The sequence below is a fragment of the Hylobates moloch genome, unplaced genomic scaffold (genome assembly GCF_009828535.3).
Source record: "Hylobates moloch isolate HMO894 unplaced genomic scaffold, HMol_V3 SCAFFOLD_27, whole genome shotgun sequence".
NCBI classification, from domain to species: domain Eukaryota; kingdom Metazoa; phylum Chordata; class Mammalia; order Primates; family Hylobatidae; genus Hylobates; species Hylobates moloch.
In genome coordinates, this window is record NW_026652302.1 from 2,145,476 (window position 1) to 2,171,356 (window position 25,881).

General features: G+C 34.9%; 1 long non-coding RNA gene across 4 annotated transcripts in view; it reads left to right on the forward strand.

Moving 5' to 3' along the window:
- The first annotated feature begins 2,647 nt into the window (after positions 1-2,647).
- LOC116463105 (uncharacterized) overlaps positions 2,648-25,881 on the forward strand; it is a 280,319-nt gene continuing 257,085 nt past the window's right edge. For all 4 annotated transcript variants that reach the window (XR_009211992.1, XR_009211991.1, XR_009211993.1 and 1 more), the window contains exon 1: positions 2,648-2,748. This is a non-coding gene — a long non-coding RNA (uncharacterized LOC116463105). The remainder of the gene's footprint in view (positions 2,749-25,881) is intronic.

Sequence of the window (25,881 nt, forward strand, 5' to 3'; positions counted from 1 at the left end):
TTCTTTCTGTGGCAAGAACTTTAAAGTCTACTCTCTTAGCAAATTTCAAGTTTACGGTACGTTATTAACTATACTAATTGTGTTGTACAGTAGATCCCCGGTACTTATCCATCTTATAGCTAAAAGTTGGCATCCTTTGACCAATATCTCCTCTTTTCCCCACCCCCAAACTCTCTGGTAACCATCATTCTACTTTGTGTTACTATGAGTTTGACTTTTAAGATTCCACATGTAAATGAGAACATGCAGTATTTGTCTTTCTGTGTCTAGCTTATCTCACCTAGCATAACACCCTCAAGGTTCATGCGCGTTGTTGCAAATGACATTCTATAAAATTACACTTTTTTAGGCTAAATAATCTTCCATTGTGTATAAGTACCACATTTTCTTTATTCAAATGTTGACAGACACTAAGGTTGTTTTCATTATTCACTGTTGCAAATAATGCTGCAATGGATATGGGGGGGTGCAGATATCTCTAAGATATGGATTTCATTTCCTTTGGATATATACTCAGAAGTAGGATTGCTGGATCATAGGTAGTCCTGTTTTTAATTTTTAAGGGAAACTCCCATACTGTTTTCCATAATGGTGGTTTTCCATAACATTCAAACCAATTTACCATCTCCACAGACATCACACAAGTGTTCCCATTTCTCTACATCCTTGCCAACACACTTTTTCTTTTGACTTTTTGATAACAGCCACCCTAACAAGTGTGAGATAATATCTCATTGTGGTTTTGAGTTGCATTTCCCTAATGATGAGTAATGTCAAGCTTCTTTTCATATACTTGTCGGTCATTTGTATGTCTTTGGGGAAATGTCAATTCAGTTACTTTGCCCATTTTTTAATTGGGTTATTTGACTTTTGGCTATTATATGAGTTTCTTATATGTTTGGATATGAGTCTTGTATGAGCTGTACGGTTTGCAGATATTTTCTCCTATTCTGTAGGTTACCATTTTATTCTGTTGATTGTTTGCTATGCAGAAACTTGTTTATTTTTGCTTTTATAGCCTGTGCTGTTGGTGTCAAATCCAAATAATCATCGGTGAGACCAATGTCAAGGAAAATTTCCCCTATGTTTGTCTTCTAGGAATTTTACAGCTTCACATCTTATGTTTAGATCTGTAAATCATTTTGTGTTGATTTTTGTGTATGGTATAAGAATAATGGGTCTAATTTCGTTATTTTGTATGTGGATATCCAGTGAGGTAAACATCATTTATTGAAGAGTCTATCATTTTCCTATTGTACATTGTCATTTGTAACCAATAAAGAAGGAAATGTTTTCAGGTAAATATTTTCTGAATTGCTAAATGTTAAACTAACAGCAAAGTTAGTCATCAAAAGTGTTCTTGGAGTCAGCCACAGGATTATCATCTGCTTTCTGCTTCAATGAATTCTACATAAAGAGGGATTCTTGCTCAGTAAAATGATGATGCAATTTTCAATTTCGGTCACAATGAGCAACAGGGAATTATCTTTAATTTCTGTTTAAACATCATAAACATTTGGAGTTAGCCCTGACTTAAAATGCCAGCTGTGTTCTAAACTAGCCGTGTGACTTCAGGCAAGTCACTTTATCCCTCTGAGCTTCAGTTTTCTTACCTGCAAAATGGGAATAATAGTACCCACTTTCCTGCTTGTATTGTTGTGAGGATTATGTCATCTAGATAATTTATGCGAAGTCTTTAACATGGTGTTTGGCTCATGGCAGATACTCAGTAAATATTTTTAAATTGTTGTTTGCACTTTTATTGCTATAATTATTAACTCGACCTGTGAGTTTTTCATAGAAAGGATTATGTCTTAGGCATCTTATACCTAATGTCCAACATGTTGTTGTAACCCCAACACCTAGCTCAAGCATGTTTACAATTGAGCTAAGATCCTCTTGAGAATGCTAAATGAGAAGAACAAAGGAGCTGTGTAATAAAGAAGTTCAGCCTTTGTAATTGTTCAGCCATGTGCTTCTAATTCAGGTTAAAAAAATTTGAAAGCCAAAGAATCTTTTTAAACGTATCTTACAAAGGAAGGTAGATTTAACTATTTAAATGGAGTCATTGGCAAACATGTTCTAGGAAAATAATAATGAACTTGTGCAATCAAAAGGTGATCTTTACTATTGCTTTGTTAAAAATAGTCTTCTCATCTAAAACTGTTTTTATATATGCAACTTTGTGAGATCCTTTTATAATTCTTGTAATGGAAAAGCTAGAATGACATGTTATTAGGAATTTATCATAATATATAATATATAACATTACCTGACTTATGGAATGACTAAATATGTGGAATAATTAGCTATGTTATAGTGAGATTCTCTTCTTTGTGGATTACATGAATGCTTTAGAAGGTCAGTGGCATTACTATTTCACTGGAGAACTTTCATTTTTAAATATATTATAAAAATGACTTTCAATAATGACATAAAATGTAAAACTTTTTTTATTACAGGAATTATAAAACATTTTTGCACCAACTATTATTGTAATTTGTAATGCCAGTTATTTTGCTACTTTGCTGAAGTCCCCTTTTTTGAGCCTACACTGAACCTGTAATACTTATGGAAAGAGTTACCATAGCAACCTATATTGATGTCACAAGCTCAGGCTTCTGACTTCATTGCATAATGCAGTAGCCACTGGATTTGCAGCAGAAACACTGCTACAGAACAAGTGTCTTGGTTCACAGCAAAGAGGACAAAGAAAACAGCAAGTTTTAGGGGGTTGAATCCTGGATTGTGAGTCAGATTGCCTGAGTTCTTATTTTAACCCTGCCTCTCACTTGTTGCCTTGTTTTGAGTAATTGTGTTTACATGTGTGCACTGAGGTTTGAAGCAAGAAAGCTTCCATCTCTAGGATGGACAGAGCAGAGAAAAATTCAGGATATCTAATGTTTTGCATTTGGTAGAAAGCTCAGTAAAGCTAAAACACCCTAAAAATAACTTGGCAGGAAAGGAATTACTAATGCTTTGTAGTAGGTATCTAGCTAGCTCACAAAGATAAAAAGGACACTTTGAAATTAAAAAGCATCTGGCTGGGTTTTTTATTTTTACTTTTTGAAATGGTAATGGGTAAAGGACAAGATTAATGTCCTAATCTTAATTTTAGTAAGAATATGGAGAACTTGTATATAAATATGTCACTATATCTACATAACTATATTAACATAATGGTCTATTTAATGGGTATGATGCTTCTTATGTTTATACTGTATACATTAAAAAATAAATGTGTTCTAATTGTGTCATATAAATGTTGATTCTTATTAGAAAACAACTGAATAAGTGAAATGGGCTTGCTAATTTAAGATGACATTTTAAACAAATCCTGATGATACAGTTCTTAAAAAGATCTAACCTCTTCATTGGAGCCTATAACCTGTTCATTATTTCCATTGGTCTGGCTTCTTGTTAAAGACTAGATTTTAGAAATGAGATATGAATATTTTGGGATTTGAAAAGGCTCTTAAACAAATCAATTTCCACACCAGAAACTAAGGTGAAAACATGATGTCTTTTTGTTTTTATTTTCTCTAAGGTAATAAGGCTAGACATTTTGATAAGGAGAACTATGACCCTTTATAACCTTTCTATTCATATGCTTCAATCATTCCAAATTATCAGCCAAAATATCACATGCTGTAAACCTCATTAGCTCAATTCAATGTTGAATAGCCCCAATGAACACACAGTTTGTTATGTCTTAGGAAATTTTTAAGTTACTGTTGAAAAATGTAGAGTGAGGTAGAAGTTGGGGGCATATTTTTGAATAAGCACATAAATGCAATTAAGCTCCACATTATAATGCAGCACAAGCATTTGTATGAGGTGCAAAACCATCTTTTCAGAGCCAGAATTTAGTGTACAATGTTTTATAGACTATCTAAGAATGCAAATTATTTCTTTCATTGTAGGCATCATGCCTATCAAATTAGCTAATGTAACCTTTGTTTTTACTGGCAAAAACGTGTTTTTTGTGTAAATTTAATTCAACAGATTTTTATTCACTTTATTGACATGAAAAGGTCCTAAATGTATATAGTAACATTTTGTAAAAGAACAGGTTGGCCCCCATTTTTTTTTTCATCTTAAGTGAGTGAGCAATATTGGTAACTTTCTGGACTCTATGTAGTCCAAGTGCTAAATTCCACCATTTCCTAAATACAACTTCTACGAATAGCAGAGACTCAGCACCCACTGCAAAATCATGAATATCAAGGAATCATACATATAGAAGGAGCTTTAGTTTATGGACCAAACTGAGATCTGATAGATTTAAGTAACTTTCCCAAAGTTAATTGGTAGAAGAATCCATACCTCAGCCAAGTACTTGTTCCATCACATTAGACTGTATAGATCCTGCTGGACAGCTTCTATCCAGAATCACCTCCTTGACTAATCTTGAAAATTCTGTACTGTCCATTTCTTGAGATCTGTTCTTTTAGCGAAGCTTGTGACTGTAAACTAAATTTGGCTATTGATAGTTATTCAGTTAAATTTATTCAACATTTTGAAATGTCTGTGCAGAGTTTTATAGTATATAAAAACAGCATAAGAGTATTTATAAAACTCTGGTGGGGTGATATTACTTTGAAGAGTAAATCAACCAGAAAACAAAATCAGATGCACAGTAATGCTATCAAAATCATACGCATAAGAGTTAAGGAAATTCCAGGAAAGGGAATAATCAGAGGCAATGAAACCATGGACTTAGCCAAAGAACATTTCTTAGTGGTGTAATATTTCTTACCTTTTAAACCTTCTTCTGTCCTATTGCTCCCCCTCTCACCCTGTGTTTTTTTCGTCATAGAAGTAATCCATGTTTACTGTTGAAACATTAGGTAGAAGAGTTGAGCAAAAATAAAAGGATAATTCTGTGATCGAGAGATTATCTACAGCATCTTCTGCATGTCTTTTCTCAAAATGTTTTAATCTCACCTGTAGGATCAAACATTATTTTTTTTAAATGGGAGCATATTCTGCATATTACTTTGTAACTTTTTCTTCTTATATAACAATATTGTGTAACAATTTTTCTGTGATTATAATTAGAGATTTATCTGAATTTCAGTTACATAAAATTCTATATATGGCTGTACCATAATTCATTTAATCATTTTGCTATTTTTAGACTGTTGTCAATTCCCAGTTTCTTGCTAACATAATTTATATATAAATTAAAACCTATATATGGCCAGGCACAGTGGCTATAATCCCAGCACTTTGGGAGGCCGAGGCAGATCACTTGAGGCCAGGAGTTCGAGACGAGCCTGGCCAACCAGTCTCCACTAAAAAAGCAAAAAATTAGCTGGGTGGGGTGACATGAACCTGTAGTCTCAGCTACTCAGGAGGCTCAGGCAGGAGAATTGTTTGAACTTGGGAGGCGGAGGTTGCAGTGAGCCGAGATCATACTACTGCACTCCAGCCTGGGTGACAGAGCAAGACTCCATCTCAAGAAAAACAAACAAACAAAAAACCCCACCTTTATACAATCTTGAACACTTATTCAGTTTTTTATTTAATTGAAAATTATTTTGTTCAAAGTTTTTGAGATATAATTGACATACACTCAGATGTTTTCTGATTGTAAAACCCTAGAAGGGGAATAGCTGAGTCAAATGGTGTAAGTTATTTTAAGAATTTTGATACATGTTGAAAAACTGATTCCTAGAAATACATCAATTGATGATGTCGTAAGAATGAGATGTATTTCCCTGCTCCTATGCTACTACTGCATATTAGCATAATTTTTAATCATAACAAAGTGCTAGAGAAAAAATAGAACTTTAATAAAATTTGTGTTGTTTTTGTGAGATCTTCTGATGTTGAACAGCTTTTCATATTTGAATTTAATTCAATTAAAATTCAAATTTCTTCTTTTAATTGACTATGTATATCCTCTGGTTAGTTACCTATTGGGTGCTGGTCTTTTTTTTTTTTATTAATTTAGATGGGTTACTTTTATAGTAAGGTATAATTGATTGCCACATACCATGCTAATTAGTGTTCTAGTTGGCCATTTGTCTTTTAACTATGGCTTTCATTTATTTGTTTCATGTTATTTCATATTTTTTACATACACAATGTATTAGTGTTCTCTTTTATGGTTTCTTCTTTTGGCATCAGCCTCCAAAATATCATACAAATATTTGCCCATTTTTTTCACAGCATTGATTTTCTTTTCATTTATTTCTTCTAGAATTTATTTTGACTTAAGAAGTGAAATATATTCAAATATTTATTTGAATATCTTTCCAAGTGTTTTTCCCCACCCTTCTGAAATCCAAAGTTTATATGTAATTTAAAATATTATGTTGCATGATCTAATGTCAGTATCACAGTTTTATTTAATTAATTATGTTTAATAATTAAATAATTGCTTACTTGCTTAAATAAAATAATTGTATTGTTTAAAGCTTTTGGTATCATACTTATAATAATGTTGTAAAAAGAATGATAAAACCTATGTTTTCTCCAATGGGTATACAAAAAGGGGATATTGCACTAGACTATTTCCTTTCATTTGCTCTTTGAATCCAAGACTCACAATTTTATCTTTGTTGTATCTAGTTGAAATTAATTAATTTTAACTGCTATATTATATTTTTTATTGACTATATAATAATATGTTACCTTTTCAGGAGGCGTTTGATTAGTTTATTTGTATTCAGTGCTTTACACGAATCTAGTAAGATGATTTTATGGTTTTTATTCTTAAGCTGTTAGTGAAGTGAATCACACTGGTAGATTTTTCTAATGATAAACGACTTGCAGTTTTGGCATCAACTCAACATAGTCATGATAGTATCATTTTATAGACTATGGGGGTTCAGCTTAGTGATATTTTTATTTAGGATTTTCACATATGTGGTCTCCAAGGAGATTTTCCTTTCTCATACTATCCCTAGTTTTGATATGAGGATCATACTTGCCTTATAGGATGAGATTGGATCATTCCTTCTTTTTCTTTTTTCCTGGAAAGGAAATTTTGTCTGTTCCTCTATTTATGGTAGAATTTTTTGTAAAACTGTTGGATTTTGCAGTCGTTCTTGTTGTTTTTATTGCTTGTTTTGAAGAAGTGTGACTCCTTGAATTACAGTGGAATTGCCTGTAAAGCTGTGTGAACTTTTGTTGTTCTTATTGTTTGGGGGAGGGATGGAAGAATATGTAATTTACTGGTTTCAGTTCCTTAGTGGTTATATAAATCTATGTATATATGATTTTGTTTGGAAAATTTCTACTTAGTTTTGTTTGGTAAATTTTTTCTAGAAATTTGTTTTATTTATTTTCAAGTATTTATTAGCTTTATCTTTTGAATGTCTGAGAGTCATTTTTAATGTTTTATTTGTGTCTTCTAATTTTGTCAGTATCACTAGAGAAAATTTTTTTCAGCCTTTTCAAAAAATAAAATTTTAACTTCCCTTGGCTTAAAATAATCATGATTTTATTACAGTTCATGATTTTGTGGGTCAGAAATTCAGATAGCGTTTGCCTAAGTCATTCTTTTGTACCATGTGATATTAACTGGGTTTATCTCATGGTATTTGCTGGTGGCTAGTCTGATCTGGAGAGCCTAAAATAGCTCTACTCAGATGCCTGGTGCCTTGATAAGAACAGCTGGAGGGCTGAACTCACCTCAGTTTTTCCTTCTGCCCATGCAGCACAGGGCCACACCACAAGTCCTCTCCAACAGAATAGTCAGACTTCTTACGTTGCAGCCAGTGCTCCAAGAATGTTCTGAGAGACAGAAAGTGTAAGTTCCAAGTTTTCTTAAAGGCTAGACAAAGAACTGGCAAAGCATCACTTCTGCCATATTTTTTTTTCAAAGTAGTCATAGAATGAAGATTCAAGGGAAAGGAAGTCATGCCTCTTCCCATTGAGATTAGTAACAAAGAATCGGGGCCATCTTTACTCCATCACATTGATCCTGTGTTCTGTGAGTAATTTAGAAACATGGTTATAAAATTCTAATCACGTGTATCCTTAACAGTGTGTCTCCTTGGGACCTGGAAGACATATCCATCAATTGCAACATATGATTCTAATTTGGATCCTGACTTGAAAAAACAAAAATGTGAGATAATCAGGAAAATTAAACACTGACTAGATATTTGAGACTTTTTAAATAAAGGTATACGATGATATTTTGGTTATGTTAAAAACAAAAAGTCCTTGATTCTATAAAGTTACAAACATTTATGGATGAATTTGCCTCAGAGAAATATCAATGGGAATGAGTAGGTAGATTGGCTATGAATTGAATAATTGTTGAAGCTAGCTGAAATGTACATTTGCATTCCATATACTATTTCATCTACTCCTGTAGTTGTTAGAAATTTTCATAAAAAAGTTAAACATTTATCTTATTGATAATGATTTCTAATTTAATTTCATTGTTATCAGAAAAAGTAGAATACACACTTCCTCACTCCCACAAATATGCACACACGTACTTATATACATACATATAAATTAAATGAGACTTGCTCCTTTAGACCTTCATATATTCAATTATTCAGTTTTGATAAATGTACTATATGTGTTGGAGAAAACTATGGAATTTCTTTAATCTATTTATATATACATTAAATCAAGTTTAGTAGTCCTAAATTTTCATTTTTTATATACTTTTTCTGCTTAAACTGTTGAGAAAGGTGTGTTTAATCTTCATATTTTTATAATGATGTGTTAATTTCTATAGTTCTAGAAATGTTTTGCATTGTGTGTAATTTGAGGTTATCTTTAGCGTCATATTACATGTCTAGTTGTTATATTTCATTGAGATTTAAAGCTTTAAATAGTATCACTTCTTGCTAATAATCTATTTTATATTAGAGACTATCTTTAGAATGTTGATATAGTTTTCCCAGCTTTTGTTGAGTTATTATTTACCTGCTCTATCTTTATTTTTAATTTTTAATTTTTTTAAAATTATTTTTAGTTTTAATGGGTACCTAGTAGGTATATATATTTAGGGGGTACACAAGATGTTTTGATATGACATGCAATGTGTAATAATCACATTTTGGAGAATGGAGTATTTGTCCCCTCAAGCATTTATTCTTTGTGTTACAAACAATCCAATTATACTCTTTTAATTTTCTTAAAGTGCACGATTAAATAATTAATGACTACAGTCACTCTGTGAAACATACAAAAACCAGTAGCATTTCTATATGCCAATACTGAACAATCTGAAAAAAAATCATACAAGTAATCCCATTCACAATAGCCACACATAAAATTAAATACCTAGGAATTAAAAAAAAATGGAAAGATCTCTGTAATAAAACTATAAAACATTGATGAAAGGAATTAAAGAATATACCAAAAAATGGAAAAATATTTCATATTCTTGGATTGGAAAAATCAATATTGTTTCATCAAAATGTCCATACCAACAAAAGCAATCTACAGATTGAATGCAAAATACCAATGACATTCTTCACAGAAATTTAAAAAAAAAAGCAATTTAAAAATGTATATGGAACCACAAAAGACCCAGAATAGCCAAAGTTAATCTGAGCAAAAAGAACAAAACTGGAAGAATTATATTACCCGACTTTAAATTGTACTACAGAGATAGCTCTATTCTGTTCCATTGTTATATGTGTCTGTTTTTATGTCAGTACCATGAAGTTTTGGTTACTATAGCTCTGTAGTATAATTAAGGTTCTTTTGCAGTTCCATATAAATTGTAGGATTTTTTTGTTCTATTTCTGTGAAGAATGTCATTGGTATTTTGATAGGGATTACATTGAATCTGTAGATTGCTTTGGGTAGTATGAACATTTAACACTATCTTTCCATTTTTTGAGGTCCACTTCAATTTCTTTCATCAGTGTTTTGTAGTTTTTATTATTGTTATTATTGTAGAGATCTTTCAATTTCAATTGTTTAATTCCTAGGTACGTAATTTTATGTGTGACTATTGTAACTGGGATTACTTTTTTTGATTTCTTTTTCTATTGTTCACTATTGTGACATAGAAATGCTACTAATTTTTGTATGTTGATTTTGTATCCTTCAACTTTACTGAACTTGTATATCAGTTTTCATAGGTTTTTGGTGGAGTCTTTAGGTTTTTCCTAATATAAGATTATATCATCTGCAAACAAGGATAATTTGACTTCTTCCTTTCCAATTTGGATGTCCTTTATTTCTTTCTCTTGTCTTAGACTCTCTAGATTTTCAGTACTGTGTTGAATAACTGTGGTGAGAATGGACATATATTTAAATCATTTTCTGTCTTATTTTATGTATGTCCCTTAAATAGAGCATATAGTTGAATTTGTTTGGTTAGTTTTAAATTTTTTTGTTTTTTAAGTGACAAGCTTGGCCTATACATATAAATATTGTGATTAGTGACATGTTTTTCTTTATTTCTGTGATCTTTCGTTTGTCCTTTGCTTGTTAATTTTTGTTTCACTTACCTTTTTCCTTCCCTAAGTCTCTCAGATTTGATCTGAAAATACTAGAAATATCTTTAAATTTACTCTGAATCTTGAAGAAATCTTTTAGATATAAAACAGTAGATTAAGAATCATTTTTTAAAAATTTCCTGAAGAAATTATTCCACTTCTAGCTTCCATGGTTTCTACTGAGAAGTCTGCTTTTATTTTAATTGTCATTCCTTTATAGATGATCTATTCTGTCTCATTAGTTTTAAGACTTTCCTTTAAGTTGTGGGATTCTGCATTTTTCTACAATATGTGTAGGCATAGATATCCTTCACGTATCTCTCCAGAAACTTTCATCAATTCTGGAAAATTTTCCAGTATAATGTCTTTGAATATTCTTCTCATTCATCCTTTATAGTATTCCTTTCTGAGCTCTTCTCATTTGAGTATTCATGTACACTTATCTTTCTTCCACATGTTGCATTTTCTTTTTTCTGTCTATTCTTTCTGTAATTTCTTCAGAGAAATCTGCCAAATTCCTAATTGTCTCTTGAGTTATACCTAAACTGCTAGTTACTTCATCTAGAACATTTTATTATATTTATTTTCATTATATTTTCCATTAGGTCCCTTAACCTTTTTTAGGTCGTTTTAATATTTTTTAGGAATACAGAGTTTGTTGAACACATGGAATCAAATATTGCTTTTTTAGATTGAAAGTTCACAAATTGTGTTCTGAAAAAGAAGAATTCCGGGTGAATTTCTATTGCAAAAGTATTAAATGAGTTTAATATTACTGGCTTGATGGGGAGGGAAAACATTTAATATTACATTTATCCAAAAAGTAAAAATTATCACTTTTCTCATAGAAAACTAAATGATTTGATGAAAACTATTAGAGAAGAATGGCAATTATGAATAATATGAATGCAGTTAGGAAGAGACTAAGATTAGAGAAACCAGGTTAGAAGCTCTTTTTCAATTAACCTAGGTATGGCAAAAGGCTGAATTGATCTGGAAAGGAAAGCTACTCTCTAAGGGACTTAAGTTTTGGTAGCATTTAAGGAGTTAAAGGTGAGAGAAGGAATCAACGTGCCAGTAATAATAATGCCGATGATGTCATTACTACTACTGGAATATTTTATTTAATATTCTTTTTATGCACTGAGAATAAATATTAAGTTGCTAAGCTTTACAGCCTAAACAAGCTGTGTCTATCATTGCATTCTGTATCCAACACCTCTTATATCCCAATTCACAATCTTTCAGCTTCATATCTTTTTTGTTTCAACTGCTGCTGCAGTAACCAGCTGTGCGTGGGTTCAGAATGATTTCACTTGGAACTTGACAGTGCCTTACTTTAAGGCCAGCCATGTGCTTCTTACCTCTCAATCCAGGACTCCCCTGTTGAAAATGAAGTTTGAGTAATCTTACTTAGTACAAATGCACAGTCTGGAATTTCAAGGGATTTAAGTCCCAGTGAACAAACTTTGGACTAATGACTAATAAGATAAATGATAAATACTTTCCCTTTCTTCTCAGCTATCTATGGCCTTGAGGTGCAGTTGATGTGGCTGTCCATAGGAAAGTTCTATGACATGAAGAAGGGTAAATTAGTGCTAACTAGTTTAGCAACACACTCTCCAATCAGCTTCTCTTTCTTCCCTACCTTGTTTTCTTCTACACTCACTCTTTAATAAAAAATAGTAGCACATAAATCTTTACATTATGCTGTGCTTGCTGAGGTGCTGAGGCTAAAACACCTGCCCATATCTCAGCCTGTACTGAGGGGACATGGCTATTTCCTTCACATTTTTCAGAGAAGGATTGAATAGGGATGGACATCTAACACAAAGGGTGACGTACAATTCAGCAACTAAGCTAATTATTTTACTCAATGTGTACAAGGAGATGGGAGTCTGCTTCTTTAGTTGGTCTCAGTTCCACTTAACTCATGGATTATGAGCATCTAGCTAAATGGAATGTCAATCTATTATATATAATAGATTAAATACATAGAGATTATATATATAATATGATTTTTTGAGACAATACAGATCTTAAACTCAAGCCAGCTGGTTCACCCAGGACTCAACCAAAGAATCAGCAATCTGTTCCAATAATGGATGGGAAATGGCCTATGGTGGCCTGACTGAGAGACTGTTCCAGTGTTATACCTTTCGAAGGGGTTTTTAAGGGTAAATTTGATATGGGAATTTTACTTTTAATTATGACTTTAGAACCAAGATGTTACCTTTATAGAGTACAGAATTTTGGGATGTGAGGAGATCTCTGCCAAAAAGAGTAAATGTTAGAATGGCTTAAGAAGAAAGAGATGTGATATTGAAGCCAATGTTATGATGGATTGCCTTAGCCCTACTTTTCTAGCATTAAGGAAGATAAACAGAGCTACTAAGATGGAAGACACAAAGTTGCTTGAGGACCCCACATTTTTAAGTAGAGAAGTTTCTTTCCCTCCCACTTAGCTCCTCATTTTTGTAGCCCAGATCTTGTTCAGGCTTCTTCACCTTGTGGTCCAGGTAAAGGCATTTGAATGCCAACCATGTTCCTTATTAAAAATCTATAACACTGGCCGGGCGCGGTGGCTCACGCTTGTAATCCCAGCACTTTGGGAGGCCGACGCGGGCGGATCACGAGGTCAGGAGATCGAGACCACGGTGAAACCCCGTCTCTATTAAAAATACAAAAAAAATTAGCCGGGCGTGGTGGCGGGCACCTGTAGTCCCAGCTACTCGGAGAGGCTGAGGCAGGAGAATGGCCTGAACCCGGGAGGCGGAGCTTGCAGTGAGCCGAGATTGTGCCACTGCACTCCAGCCTGGGTGGCAGAGCGACTCCGTCTCAAAAAAAGAAAAAAAATAATAATAATCTATAACACTGTCAAGAAGTAGTATTATCCCCAGTTTACAAACGAAACTGAGGCTCTGAAGTCTAGGTGATTTACTCAGCTAATAAGTGAAGGAGTTAGAGTTGAAATGTAGGCAAGTCTAACAATAAAGCTTGTCCTCTTTCTGGCACGCAAGACCCTGTCCTTTATGTTGCAGACTCTCTGGTCTTATCAGTTTCTTGGGGTTGACTTGGAATGCCCTTTGTAGGAAGTAGGAGAGGTCATGTCTTTCCCCCCTTGTATGATAAAATTTTCCTAAGAGTCCTTAAATTATAACGCTGCCATCCTTTCTTTATGGCATTGCCAAAAGTGGAATGAGGTAGTGGGACCAGAAAGGAGGCTAGAGGCCATGCCCTGCAACAGTGGCTCAGCTACACTTCCCTTGATACCTGTTTTGACTTCAGAATCCTTTGTCTTATAATTTTGGTGGCATTTAGGTAAAGCCTAAATGTGAAAGTGGATGGTTTAGTTTTCCTGATGGAAAATTTAATTTAGCTCTCCAGTATGTTGCTTGTAGCCTGTTTGTAGATATAATTGTTTACTTAATGAGGATGCATCCTTTCAAAGCACTGCCTTTAAAATGAATTTCCATAGATTTACATGAATTCCCTGGGGATCACTATAATGTGAGCAAAGAAAGAATTGCCCAGCTGTGCACTGACTTAATGGAATTATGATGCTTTAGGGCGTGGGCTCTGAAAAATATATCTGGGGGAAATAGTCACTCAAACTGTTGGAGAAATAATTCCTTAAGTGAATTTTCTCTCATTCCAATAGAAGATTTTAGAAGCCAGTATCAACCCAAGGTTTTTAAAAAAAATTGTCTTAAGAAAAGCTTGTGAAAATGCTGTTCATTTAAGAAATAATTGGTTTTATTTGAGAATGGATGTTAATATTTTGTTATAGCAATTTTCAGGTAGAGGCATTGATTTTAAAATAGTTTGGTTTAAAATGAAGAGAATTAGCTAATACCCAATATTTCATGCTGTCAAAACTTGAAACTAGCAGCATCTTCAGTACATTTACCCTTAAATGTAATGAGGGTTCCACACCTCATCAGGGCCAGAATTTATTAGTGTTGCTTTCTATGTCCTTCACACCTTAATCCTTGTTGGTGATGTTTAAAACTCCAGGAGGTTATCAGTTTAATGGGCTCAAGGGTTTTATCTATTCAACTTACTTTGCATCTTTCTTTAGATGGTGGTGTCTCAAACAATTATGTGGTTTTATACTCTGTGGCTGGTTCTATAGGTCAGTTACAATAATATAATAACAAGGGTAAGATCTTACGATTCCCTTGGCATTGGAACATAGTACTGTGAATTACGTCCCTTTCAAGATAATATCTCATCCTTAGCCAGCTGTCTATAAACGCATATCTTTGGTTTAAGGGGACTTATTCAAGAATATGAATTGATCAATAATAATTTATATTCTGTGTTGGAAAAACAACCACCAATATTGAGTCAATAGGTTCACCTTTGTGTATGAATACATAAATCCATCAATAAATATTTAGCAATATATAGAAAATTCTCTGTGGGAGAAGCAGAATATTAGATATTCTTTTCATGGCATCAAGGAGTGTTTACCATCCATACCAAAAAAAAAAAAACAATAATAACTAACAATAACAATAACATGAAATAACAATAATATGAAATAATAATATGAAATAACAATAATAACTGACACATATTGTACATTCATTATGAACAAAGATTTTTCTTTCATTATTTCATATAAACTTCAAAGCAACCTTATGATATAGGCACGCTGATTATCCCATTTTACAGAAGAAAATAGAGGCACAGAGAGGTTAAATTACTTGCTTCACAATTAGTGTGTAGGGTAGCTGGGCTACCAACCTTGAAACTTTGACTTTATACCTTATGTTCTTTTTAAAATTCAATTCTTACTTTTTTATAATAAAATATGCATATCATACCATTTTAACTATTTTTAGTGTGGATTTCAATGGCATTAAGTATATTCACACTGTTTTGCAAGCATCATCGCCATTTATCTCCAGAACTTTGCTCATCTTTCCAAATTGAAATACGGTGTCTATTATGCAATAACTCCTAATTTCCCTCTTCCTTCCAGCCCCTGGCAAACACCATTCTACTTTCTGTCTCTACGAATTTGACTACTCAAAGTACCTCATGTAAGTGGAATCATATACTATTTGTCCTTTTGTATCTGTCTTATTTCACTTAGCAGGTCTCCGGAGTTCATCCATGTTATAGCATTTATCAGAACTTCATTCCTTTTTAAGGCATGGATAATACTACATTTGTTTATTTGTCCATCAGTGGATCCTTAGGTGGCTTCCACCTTTTGGCTGTTGTGAATAATATGCCTCTATGAACATGAGTGTTTCAGTGTCTGTTTGAGTCCCTACTTTCAATTCTGTTAGATGTGTCTCTTTTCTGTTGCTGTAAAAGAATACTATAGACTGGGTAATTTATAAAGAAAAGAAACTTATTTATTACAGTTATGGAGGCTGGGAAGTCCAAGGGCATGGCACCAGCATCTGCTTGGCTTCTGGTTAGGGCCTTTTTACTCAGTCATAACATGGTAGAGGCAAAAGGACTAGAAAGGATGCAAGAAAGGCAAAAGCCGAGAAAGCTGAGGAAGCCGCGCTTGCTTTTGTAACAATCCACTCTGTGACAACTAATCCATTTCCTCAAAAACTAAACAAGTCTTTCAAGAAAGGCATCAATCTACCTTAAAGACCTGATCACCTCTTAAAGGCTCCATCCCCCATCACTGTTACACTGGCAATTAAATTGCAATGTGAGTTTTGGCAGAAATGAACCACATCCAAAACACAGCAGGATATATACCCAGAAGTGGAATTGCTATATCCTGTGGTTATTCTGTTTAATTTTTTGAGGAACTGCCCTACTGTTTTGTATGGCGGCTGGAGAATTTTATGTTCTCACTAGTAATGCACAAGGATTCCAAGTAATTTCTCCACATTCTGGCCAAGACTTTTTTGTTTTTATTTATAGTTTTCACCCTAATTTGTATCTTATTGTGGTTTTGATTTGTATTTCATCGAGGATTATTGACTATTTGTAAATCTTCTTTAGAGAAAGGTCTGTTTAAGTCATTTGCTCTTTTTTTTAAATGGGGGGAGTTTTATTGTTGCTGAGTTGTAAAAATTATTTATATATTGTGGTTATTAATCCCTTATTAGATACATGATTTATAAATATCTTCTCCCATCCCATGGGTTGTGTCTTCACTCTGTTGATAGTGTTCTTTGATGCACAAAATTTTTAATTTTATAAAGTTCAATTTATTTTTTTTTTATTTTCTTGCCTGTGTTCAAACCGTATGCTCTTAACTACTACACTGAAGCATACAATCAAGATTGTAATGTGCGAAATTATTTGGTACCAACCATATCTCCTGATGATGAAATGAGAATGAAGGTCTGCGTTGTTGAGGAATGCAATGAAGAAAGCAATGAAACCTAGTACATTATAGATATGTTTAGGGCATGTTTCTTGGTGTGAGTTTATTTTTCCACAAGAACTGAAAAAAAAAAAAAGTTGATTGAACAGTATGGCACCTCCCTGTCCTTTCTTATGTGCTTCTTGGGCATTTAATAGAGGACAGAAGGGTTGGAGAAGGGGTGGGCTGCCTGGTGGTGAATAGGTAGAGTTGCCCATCTCTTAGCTGAAGATACATCGTCAGGATGTTTTCTGGTAGAGATTTTATTAAACTGAATTTAAAGCAGTAAAACAAAACCTCTCTGCAGTCTCATTCACTCCCTGCCACTGGAAGCTCACTTTTCCTTGGAGCTTAACCAAGACAGAAAGTGAAAGAGAAAAAACCAATCCTTTCTCTTGCCTTTTCTTCTCTGCCTAGAACAGCACTAAACTCTGTCCCCTGGGTATTATTGGGGCAGAGGGGATAGACAGAGAACTGATCCCATATTGTGCTCCTTCGCCTGAAGAAGGTGTTGTGGGACTTCAGAGTTCTTTGCTTCTAACTACATACCCCGACTTTTGTGTTTTTTTTCCCTCTGCTTTATAACTTAGCCTCTTGCTTTTTTTTTTTTTTTTTTAATTTGTGAACTTGGGATACGTGGAAATTAAACTTTTTTTTTCTTTTTCTCCCTATGTGGTTTGTAGATTATTAATTTCATGCCTCAGACTCAGAGGTTATGCACAGATGCTATAACAATAACAATTGGCAAAGTAAATAATAAAAAACATCGTCCTTCCCATGCAAGCATAGGGCTAAGCCTCAAGTACTCACATTGTAGGCACGTGCTTTCTCTAGGCTTTTAACATTCTCTACATTTAAGGTAACCATAAAAGGGGTTTGCAAATGTAATGGTGATGGCTTCCAAGCTGTCAGGAAGTTTGCAATACGAAGAGCTTTTTTGTAAGCCTCCTGCTAAACCTCCATAGCCACAATATTAGATGTAATAGTTTCCTCTTCTTGCAATGGCTTGGGTAAGAGGGGTGAAGATTGTGATGCTGCTTGATTAAGCAGCAGAGGAGATGAAGATAGGAGAGCATAAGGAGGGTCTTCTAGGCTGACCTGACTGAATTTCATATGATGATCTCCCTGCCAATATAGAGACTCAGTGGTCCAGTAAACCCAGAGTTTACTCCCTGTAAACTCAGGGTTGCAGTGTCCTGGTCATCTATGGACTCCAAATGACTTCATTTCACCTTCCAAGGTCTACTCTAGCTTGACTTCAATTATCTTACACAAGGGAACAATGAGGTCTCTGTTCCATAGCAAAGGCCAATAAGAAGATTCATTTTGAAAAATAATTTTAATAATACTATTATTCATTGTGCTAGGTGTTTAATATTTCATTAAATTCTGAGAACAACTATATAAAGATTTTATCATTCCCTTTTCCTAAGGAAATTGAGGCTGGGGAGGGAAGGGGAATTTGCTCACTGTAATTCCATCTGTGGCATGCAAAGCTTGTAGTCTGAGCAGGTCTCCCAGGTTCCACAGCACCTCCTCCTTCCCTTCTTTGCCTCTATCTCTTCCTAGTCTTCTCTCTCTGGCCTTTGACTCTTATTCCTTTCAAACTGTTGTTATAGATTCCAGAAAACAAAGGAGAAACAGGGATGCTTTATGTGGGACTTGTTAACTGAAATTAGAAACAATTACTGCCTTTTGGAGGAGAGAGCTGCTGTTCCTTCAGCATTTTAGAACATAAGGTCGGATATAATCCAGACATTAGTTGATGGTCCTGTCCGCATGATAAATGAATCTAGTACACACTCCGTTTGATGTCATTGTTGTTTCATCCACTAGCACAGTTGACTAAGGAGATGTGAGATGCAGTTTTCACACTGCTTATGGAAACCACTGGGTGAAAGAATTGCTGCACAGGTGGAGATATGATCATTCAGTTGCAACTAGGGCAATTTGCAAGAGAGAATTGCTGTTGCTCATGCTGAGGCCAATGACAGGCCTTGGATTCTCACTTCATGGCAGAAACTACTTCCTGACACATTTTTTCTTTCTGCAGCTCAGTCGTTGGCTTATTCTTACTTGTTTTTATTAGAATAATGATTTTTTGTAGTGTCAGTTTCATAGCACAATTATTATTCTGCCAAATCCAGTAATCATGTCAAATTAACAGCATTATATATTGATTTTTAGAGAGAATAGGCTTATTGAGCTTTATTTGTTCTTGAATAGGCTAATTTGAAACCCCCCAAAGCCCCAGTAGGGTTAGACAATGCTACTAGTATATATAGTTATCCCAATAATTTAAAAAATGTTGTATTTTCTTAAATATAGCATAAATATCAGAGTTCTAATCATTTTTCAAATGATGCTTACCAAATAATAAGAAAAAAACTCAACTTTGCCTGTTGAGAATTATAGCAGAGGTGCTTGACAACTTCCTTGGCATCTTGAAAAAAAAAAATTATAAAAAATTTTTTTCTTGAAAAAAAAATTACAATCAGGTAGAAAGTGTTTAACTTAGTAGCTGTTATCACGAGCTATTAACAGATATAAAAAGAACAACCATATCTATTTCTTAGATGGTCACTAAGTACCAGGAAAGGAGGCAGAGGACATGTCCTTAAGCTGTAAGGTATTTCTAAAGTTAGTGCTTTGGGTGGGGAGTGGGCATCATCTTCTTCGTCATCATAACAATAATAGCAAACAGATAGCATACCAAGGTAGTAGGCACTATTATGAATAATTTACATGTCCTAATTCATTTACTTCTCATGGCAAACCAAGGAAGTAGAAACTATTCATGTCCCTACCTCACAGTTGAGGATACTGAACCATGAAGAGGTTAGGTCACTTGCCCATGATTACACAGCTACACAGGAGAGCCAAGAATAAAACAGCTTGGTTCCAGAGTTTATGCTCTTACCCACTACCCTAGATGGCAACATTTATTGAGGTCGTATTATATGTCATGTCATGCATTATGCTGGGCACTGTGAGGGGAGTGATAAAACTCATTCAAGGGATTTATAGTCGAACACACACGTATATAATCTCTCTCCTTCCTACCTTGAGAGGTCATTTTCAAAGTTTCTGATGGTAAGGAAAAAATTTCCCCAACTACCCGTGATTTATGTGGATTTATGTTAACAAAGAAACACTGCTGTCCATGAATGAAGTGTCACGAGGACGCTCTCAAAGTTAGAATGAAGCCTTAACCATCACTGCGCCAATGACCATGTACTGAGCGCTTCCACAAAGTAGGTATTGCACTAAATACTCGTATGTAGTCTCACAGAATACCCACAACTACATGAGCCAGGACTTTAATTCGAAAGAATCACCATCTCCAGCCCCACCCCTGCATTTGTGCTTTTGGGTCAGTTTTGTTGGATGTACTTCTACGCAGTATGCTTGCAATGTGCCTTGAGTCACAGGGAAGTGAAAAATATTCTCCTGTTGGTTTCATGGTTTCAGCTGTGAGACATCTCTTCTTACATAAAACCCAGAAATCATGTCCCACATTCAAGACAGTCTGTTTTTATAAATTTTGTAGGGGGGATAAAAGCCAGCTAATTTCTACACTCCACTGATCCTGTTATTTTCAGGATCACACTTCCCTGCATTTCCTAGTTTTAGTTAGGGCTGAAAACAATGTGCCAAATTGCAGGAGTGTCTATTCTCAGAGTGCTTCCCTCTCCGCAGACAGATAGGAGGTGGTTCTTCGTCTCACCCAGATCCAGAGGCTCACTGGACTTCTTGCTGTCTATTAGATATAGTAGACTCTTAGAAAATGAGCAAGCTTTAGAAACCTAGCTAGAATTTGAGGGGAGTACTTAAAATGAACTTCAAAAACATTTAAAGGTTTGCCTTCTGATGCCCTTTTCTGGCTTCAGCAGCTAGAACCATGAAATGTTAAATTGGACAACACTGGGCTATAAATATCCATGATTCATATTTGAATAGCTAAAGATTTCATCATAATACAAACAGTTCAGTTAAACTCTATGTGAAATGGTGAAAAGATCCCAATTATGAAGACTCTCTCATCTGCGAAGACCCCTCTTTAGCTGTTATAAAACCCCAGTGTCAGTATTTGATAACCTTGGCCATAAAGTTTGAAGAACATTTCTTTCTTCTGTATTGCCTCCTTATATATAAAATGTCTGCACAGGTGCAAAGAATACTAGACAAACAATTGAGAGAGAGGAGCTAAGGCGAGGACACTCTTATTTTATACTTTTGTGTAGTGGAATTCTTAAAAAACAAATACATTTTACTTTTGAAATTTTAAAAGTACTTTTAAAATAAAGAAGTTGCCAGGCAAGGTGGCTCATGCCTATAATCCCAGCACTTTGGGAGGCCAAGGCAGGTGGATGACTTGAGGTCGGGAGTTCGAGACCAGCCTGGCTAACATGACAAAACCCCGTCTCTGCTGAAAATGCAAACAGTAGCCGGGGTGGTGGCAGATGCCTGTAGTCCCAGCTACTCTGTAGGCTGAGGCAGGAGAATCACTTGAACCCGGGAGGTGGAGGTTGAAGTGAGCTGAGATTGCACCACTGCACAATCCAGCCTGGACAACAGAGTGAGACTCCATCTCAAAAAACAAAACAAAACCAAAAACAAACAAACAAAAAAACAAGTAAATTAAATTGTTTTAGATTACTCAAAAGAAAAGAAACATATGCCTTCTTTGTTCTTTGTTGAGAATAAAAAACAATATTCTCAGGGAATGTTAGCCATTCCCTCTCATAGTCTTAACCTTCACTTGAACGCATGCCTAAATTTGCATAACCAGTTACTAAAATAATTTTCACATTAAAGCAACCATTTTTAAAGGTCTTTTGTAGCTCTTTAGTTTCAGTCCATGATCACTTATTGTCTTTAGTTGTCATTTCTCTCTTAGACTCATTGAATCACGAATAGTCTCTCATTCTTTTTCTCTTTCTCACCAAAGCAATCATTATTTACCTGCCATACTACATGACAAAATAGTTTGAGTGATTTTATAATTATACGTTTCTGAAGCTGTGCTTTTCGTTGCCAAAAGTCAGAACTGCCAATCTAATGCATATTTTTATATGTAAGAAAAAACTAAAAATAGGTGATTTTTAAAAAGTTTGTCATTTTATTGTGTCACCCTTAGTAAAATTATAGCTCCAGAGCAGATACTACGAAAACATTTTGATAGGGCAGTTTTCTATTAGCAGTATCATGTTCTTTTAATGTAAATATCAGAAATATCTGTATTGCCGACAGAATATAAGAGAAAAAAGTAGGCTAAAGCCTTTGGCATCTTTAAATTAAATTTGTTTCTCATGATTACAGAAATGTAAGAACACATATGATTTAAAAAAGAAAAAGCAGTTGTTATCTATAAAAAGTTCCTGGTCTTCTCTGCCAATGTTTGGAGACAGTTTTAGCTGGGAGAAAAGTGAAGTTTATCTTCACAGCATCTGTTCACCTTTCTTTTCCCTTTCCTAAGTTGCTATTTCTGTTTCTGGAATATTTATGCATCCATGCTCTCTTTTGGAATGCTTCTGATAACCTCATTTCCACTTAGATGTTCACATCTGATAGCTTGTTGTTTTCTTTCCAGGGAATATATTTTTAAGTAAAAAGATTAAATCTATAATGGTTGACTATTGAGTGTAAGTGAACAGGATAATCTGGGAGATGGTCATTTCCCAATGCCTCAGAAGTGATAAAATGAATATATATACGTATATATATATGTATATATATATAAATTAGAGTGTGCTTTACCTATCTTGGTATTCCAGTAAAACACACTTTGAGAGAAAGCATATGAGTTGAATACATCTTCTATGTATTAAATCCTGGTGATAAAATTGTCTTTTCTTACATTTTATTTTTGCTAATACCATTATTATCATTTTAAAGTTCAGGTTTTAGCTTACAATAATTTAGAATTACTCTGAATTTAATTTTAAAAAAAGTAGCCCAAAAAATATTTTATTTCAATATCTTTGTATTTAAAACATCCAGAAACTTGGAATGGTTAAAGCATCTATTCTGAAACATTAAATAATATTAATAATAACAAGAAAAATATTAAGAATGTACAGTGTACCAAACACTATGCTAAATTATTCTTATGGATTATGGTTTTTAATATTTGCAGAGAACTGTAGGTTGTGGGAATTATTTCGTCTTTTCCACAGAGGAGAAACCTGAAGCTTAGAGAATCCAAGCAATTGGTTCAACTGTCAAACCAGAAAGTGGCAGAATCAGAATTTGAACCTCATTCTGTTTCCCTCCACAGCCCTTGTCTCCTAATCGTTACACTGTAGATCTAACTACATGTCTTGCCCATCCTTATTAAATGCTGTCTGTGTACCAGGCACTGACCTCAGATACTTATATACCTTTTCTTTCTCTTTAAATCATGCTTAAGTGGGCTGTCCAATTTTACACAGCTTAGGAGTAGCAAAGCCAGGGCTCAGATCCAGGTCCTATGATTTAAAGTTGAGTAGTGTTTCTACCACAGGAAGCTAATCTCTCAATCAAGCCAAGTCTGATATAAAGCATGGAGAAAGTTAGAGGTGGGATCTTCAGTGACTCTCCACTCCAAAAACTTTCGGGCTACCTTTACAACAAAGGGAAGTATATAGTTCTCAATTTTGCGCTTTCTGAGCAAGGCATTAATGTAAAGTCATAACTAAACTTAATAGTTGCCATGCATAATTTCTAAGTAAAATATTATCCATTCTATATATGAAACAATTTAGGTGAGGATATTTTGTTTTTAGCTGCCAGGAACTGATTTACTCAATGTTTAACTGTTTAGGGTACTGTATTTCCAATAATAAATGAGGAGCAGGAATGTTTTTGTGTAATGATACAATTGATGCAGGGCAGGCAAGCCCCAAAGTGCAGCTTAGCTTGCTGAGTTCTTGGCTTTGCCCAGGACAGAATTCAAGAGCAAGCCAGAGGTAGAAGAACAGGCATTACCGAAGAGGCAGTGATCCGCCTGCCTCAGCCTCCCAAAGTGCTAGGATTACGGTGTGAGCCACCAAGCCCAGCACACATTGATTTTTAAGCAATCACACTTTCCAGGCCGGGAGCGGTAGCTCACGCCTGTAATCCCACCACTTTGGGAGGGCAAGGCAGGTGGATCATGAGGTCAGGAGATCGAGACCATCCTGGCTAACACGGTGAAACCCTGTCTCTACTAAAAAATAGAAAAAAATTAGCTGGGCGTGGTGGCGGGTGCCCGTAGTCCCAGCTACTCGGGAGGCTGAGGCAGGAGAATGGCGTGAACCCGGGAGGCGGAGCTTATAGTGAGCTGAGATTGTGCCACTGCACTCCAGCCTGGGCAACAGAGCAAAACTCTATCTCAAAAAAAAAACAAACCCCACACTTTCGAATGCAGTTTAAAATGTAATCTAATCGTCCCTGTATTACATTCCTAGGGCTCCCATAACAAAGTACCAGAAATTGGATGACTTAAAACAACACAAATTCATTGTCTCACTGCTCTGGAAAACTAGAAGTTTGAGATCAACGTATTAGCAAGGCCTTGTCCTTTCTGAAGGCTCTAGGAACAAACCCTTCCTTGCCTTTTGCAGCTTCTTATGGTTCCCGGCAATCCCTGGCATTCCTTGGTTTAGAGCTGCACAACTCCAATCTCTGCCTCCATTTCCACACGGCCTTATTCCCCTTGTCTATGTGTGTCCTCTCCTTTTCTTATGAGCATATCATCATTGGATTTTGTACCCATCTTAATCCAGTGTGACCTCATCTTAGCTAAGTACATTCTGGGGTTCCAGACATGAGTTTTGGGGTATACTAATCAACCATCTACAAAATGTTGGTGTATGTTTAGGCACTTGTGTGGCACTCAGGACACAATGGTGAGCAAAAATCAACGTGGTTCTCATCCTCATGGATATTACAGTCTAGCATGGAAATTATACATCAAATAATTGTGATATCAAGAGTACTGAGTTTATTAAATGATTGGTATTTCTCACAGTTTATAGCATTAATAATCAGATTACACCCAAACTCTCATCTCCAAATACCATATACCACTAAAAGAAGCCAGGGGATTTTGGTGAAAGGTCTGATTCCCAGTTTGGAGTAGGAAATAGACTAGATATCTATGTTGTTACAGAAAGGAGTAAGGACATCAACAAAGATGACTGGGTTTGTATCAAAATGTCTTAGGAGCCAACTTGAAGAGGCTCCTACTGGCCAAAGATGGGACAATTTAAGCATCAACAGGAAAGCATCAAAACCACATCAAAACACATCACGTGTTAAAATTCATGAGTACAAAATGATATTTAAACTTTGGAGGATGCTAGGGAACCCACTTATTATTCTAAAAACTTATTCTTTGTGAAAGGATCAAGCATTTAACTTGCTTTTCCTGAGTAACATCTTCAGAATAACCAGAGCTGGTGAAGATAGATTTCTATCCATAGGTGTATGTGAGCTAACATATGATGAAGGGATGACAAAATAATACCATATTTTAAACCCCTCATGAGATAATAGATCTAGGCACTGATCACTAATGGCTAGTAACATCACTGAAAGAGAGACAACTGGATATGATGTGCCTCTACAAAATATTCTGTCCCAAATTTGAACCTGAATTAAGTCATGCTTCTTAGGTCTAACTACCAATTTACAGGAACACATTAAATGACACGATAGAGAGGCAGCAACAAAATCTTAGAATATTATGAACCCTGCAGAAATCAATGATCTGGTTTCCTTAACAAGTGAATTGCCAGGAAAAAAAAATAAGGGAGTGAGGGCCTTTTAATGGAAAGGGATAAAAAACTGTCAAACAAATGCAATATGTGGTTGGTTTGGATTCAAATTCAAACCAGCTCAAACAAACAAACATGTATTAGACAGAGAAATTTGAACACAGTATGAATAGTTGATGATGTTAGAAAATATTACTTTCTCTTGGAGTAGCAAGGATGATGACATTTTAAGTATGTTTATTTCATTTTATTTTTTTTTAATTTTGAGACAGGATGTTGCTCTGTTTCCCAGGCTGGAGTGCAGTGGTGTGATTACAGTTCACTGCAACCTCGACCTCCCAGGCTCAAGCAATCTCTCACT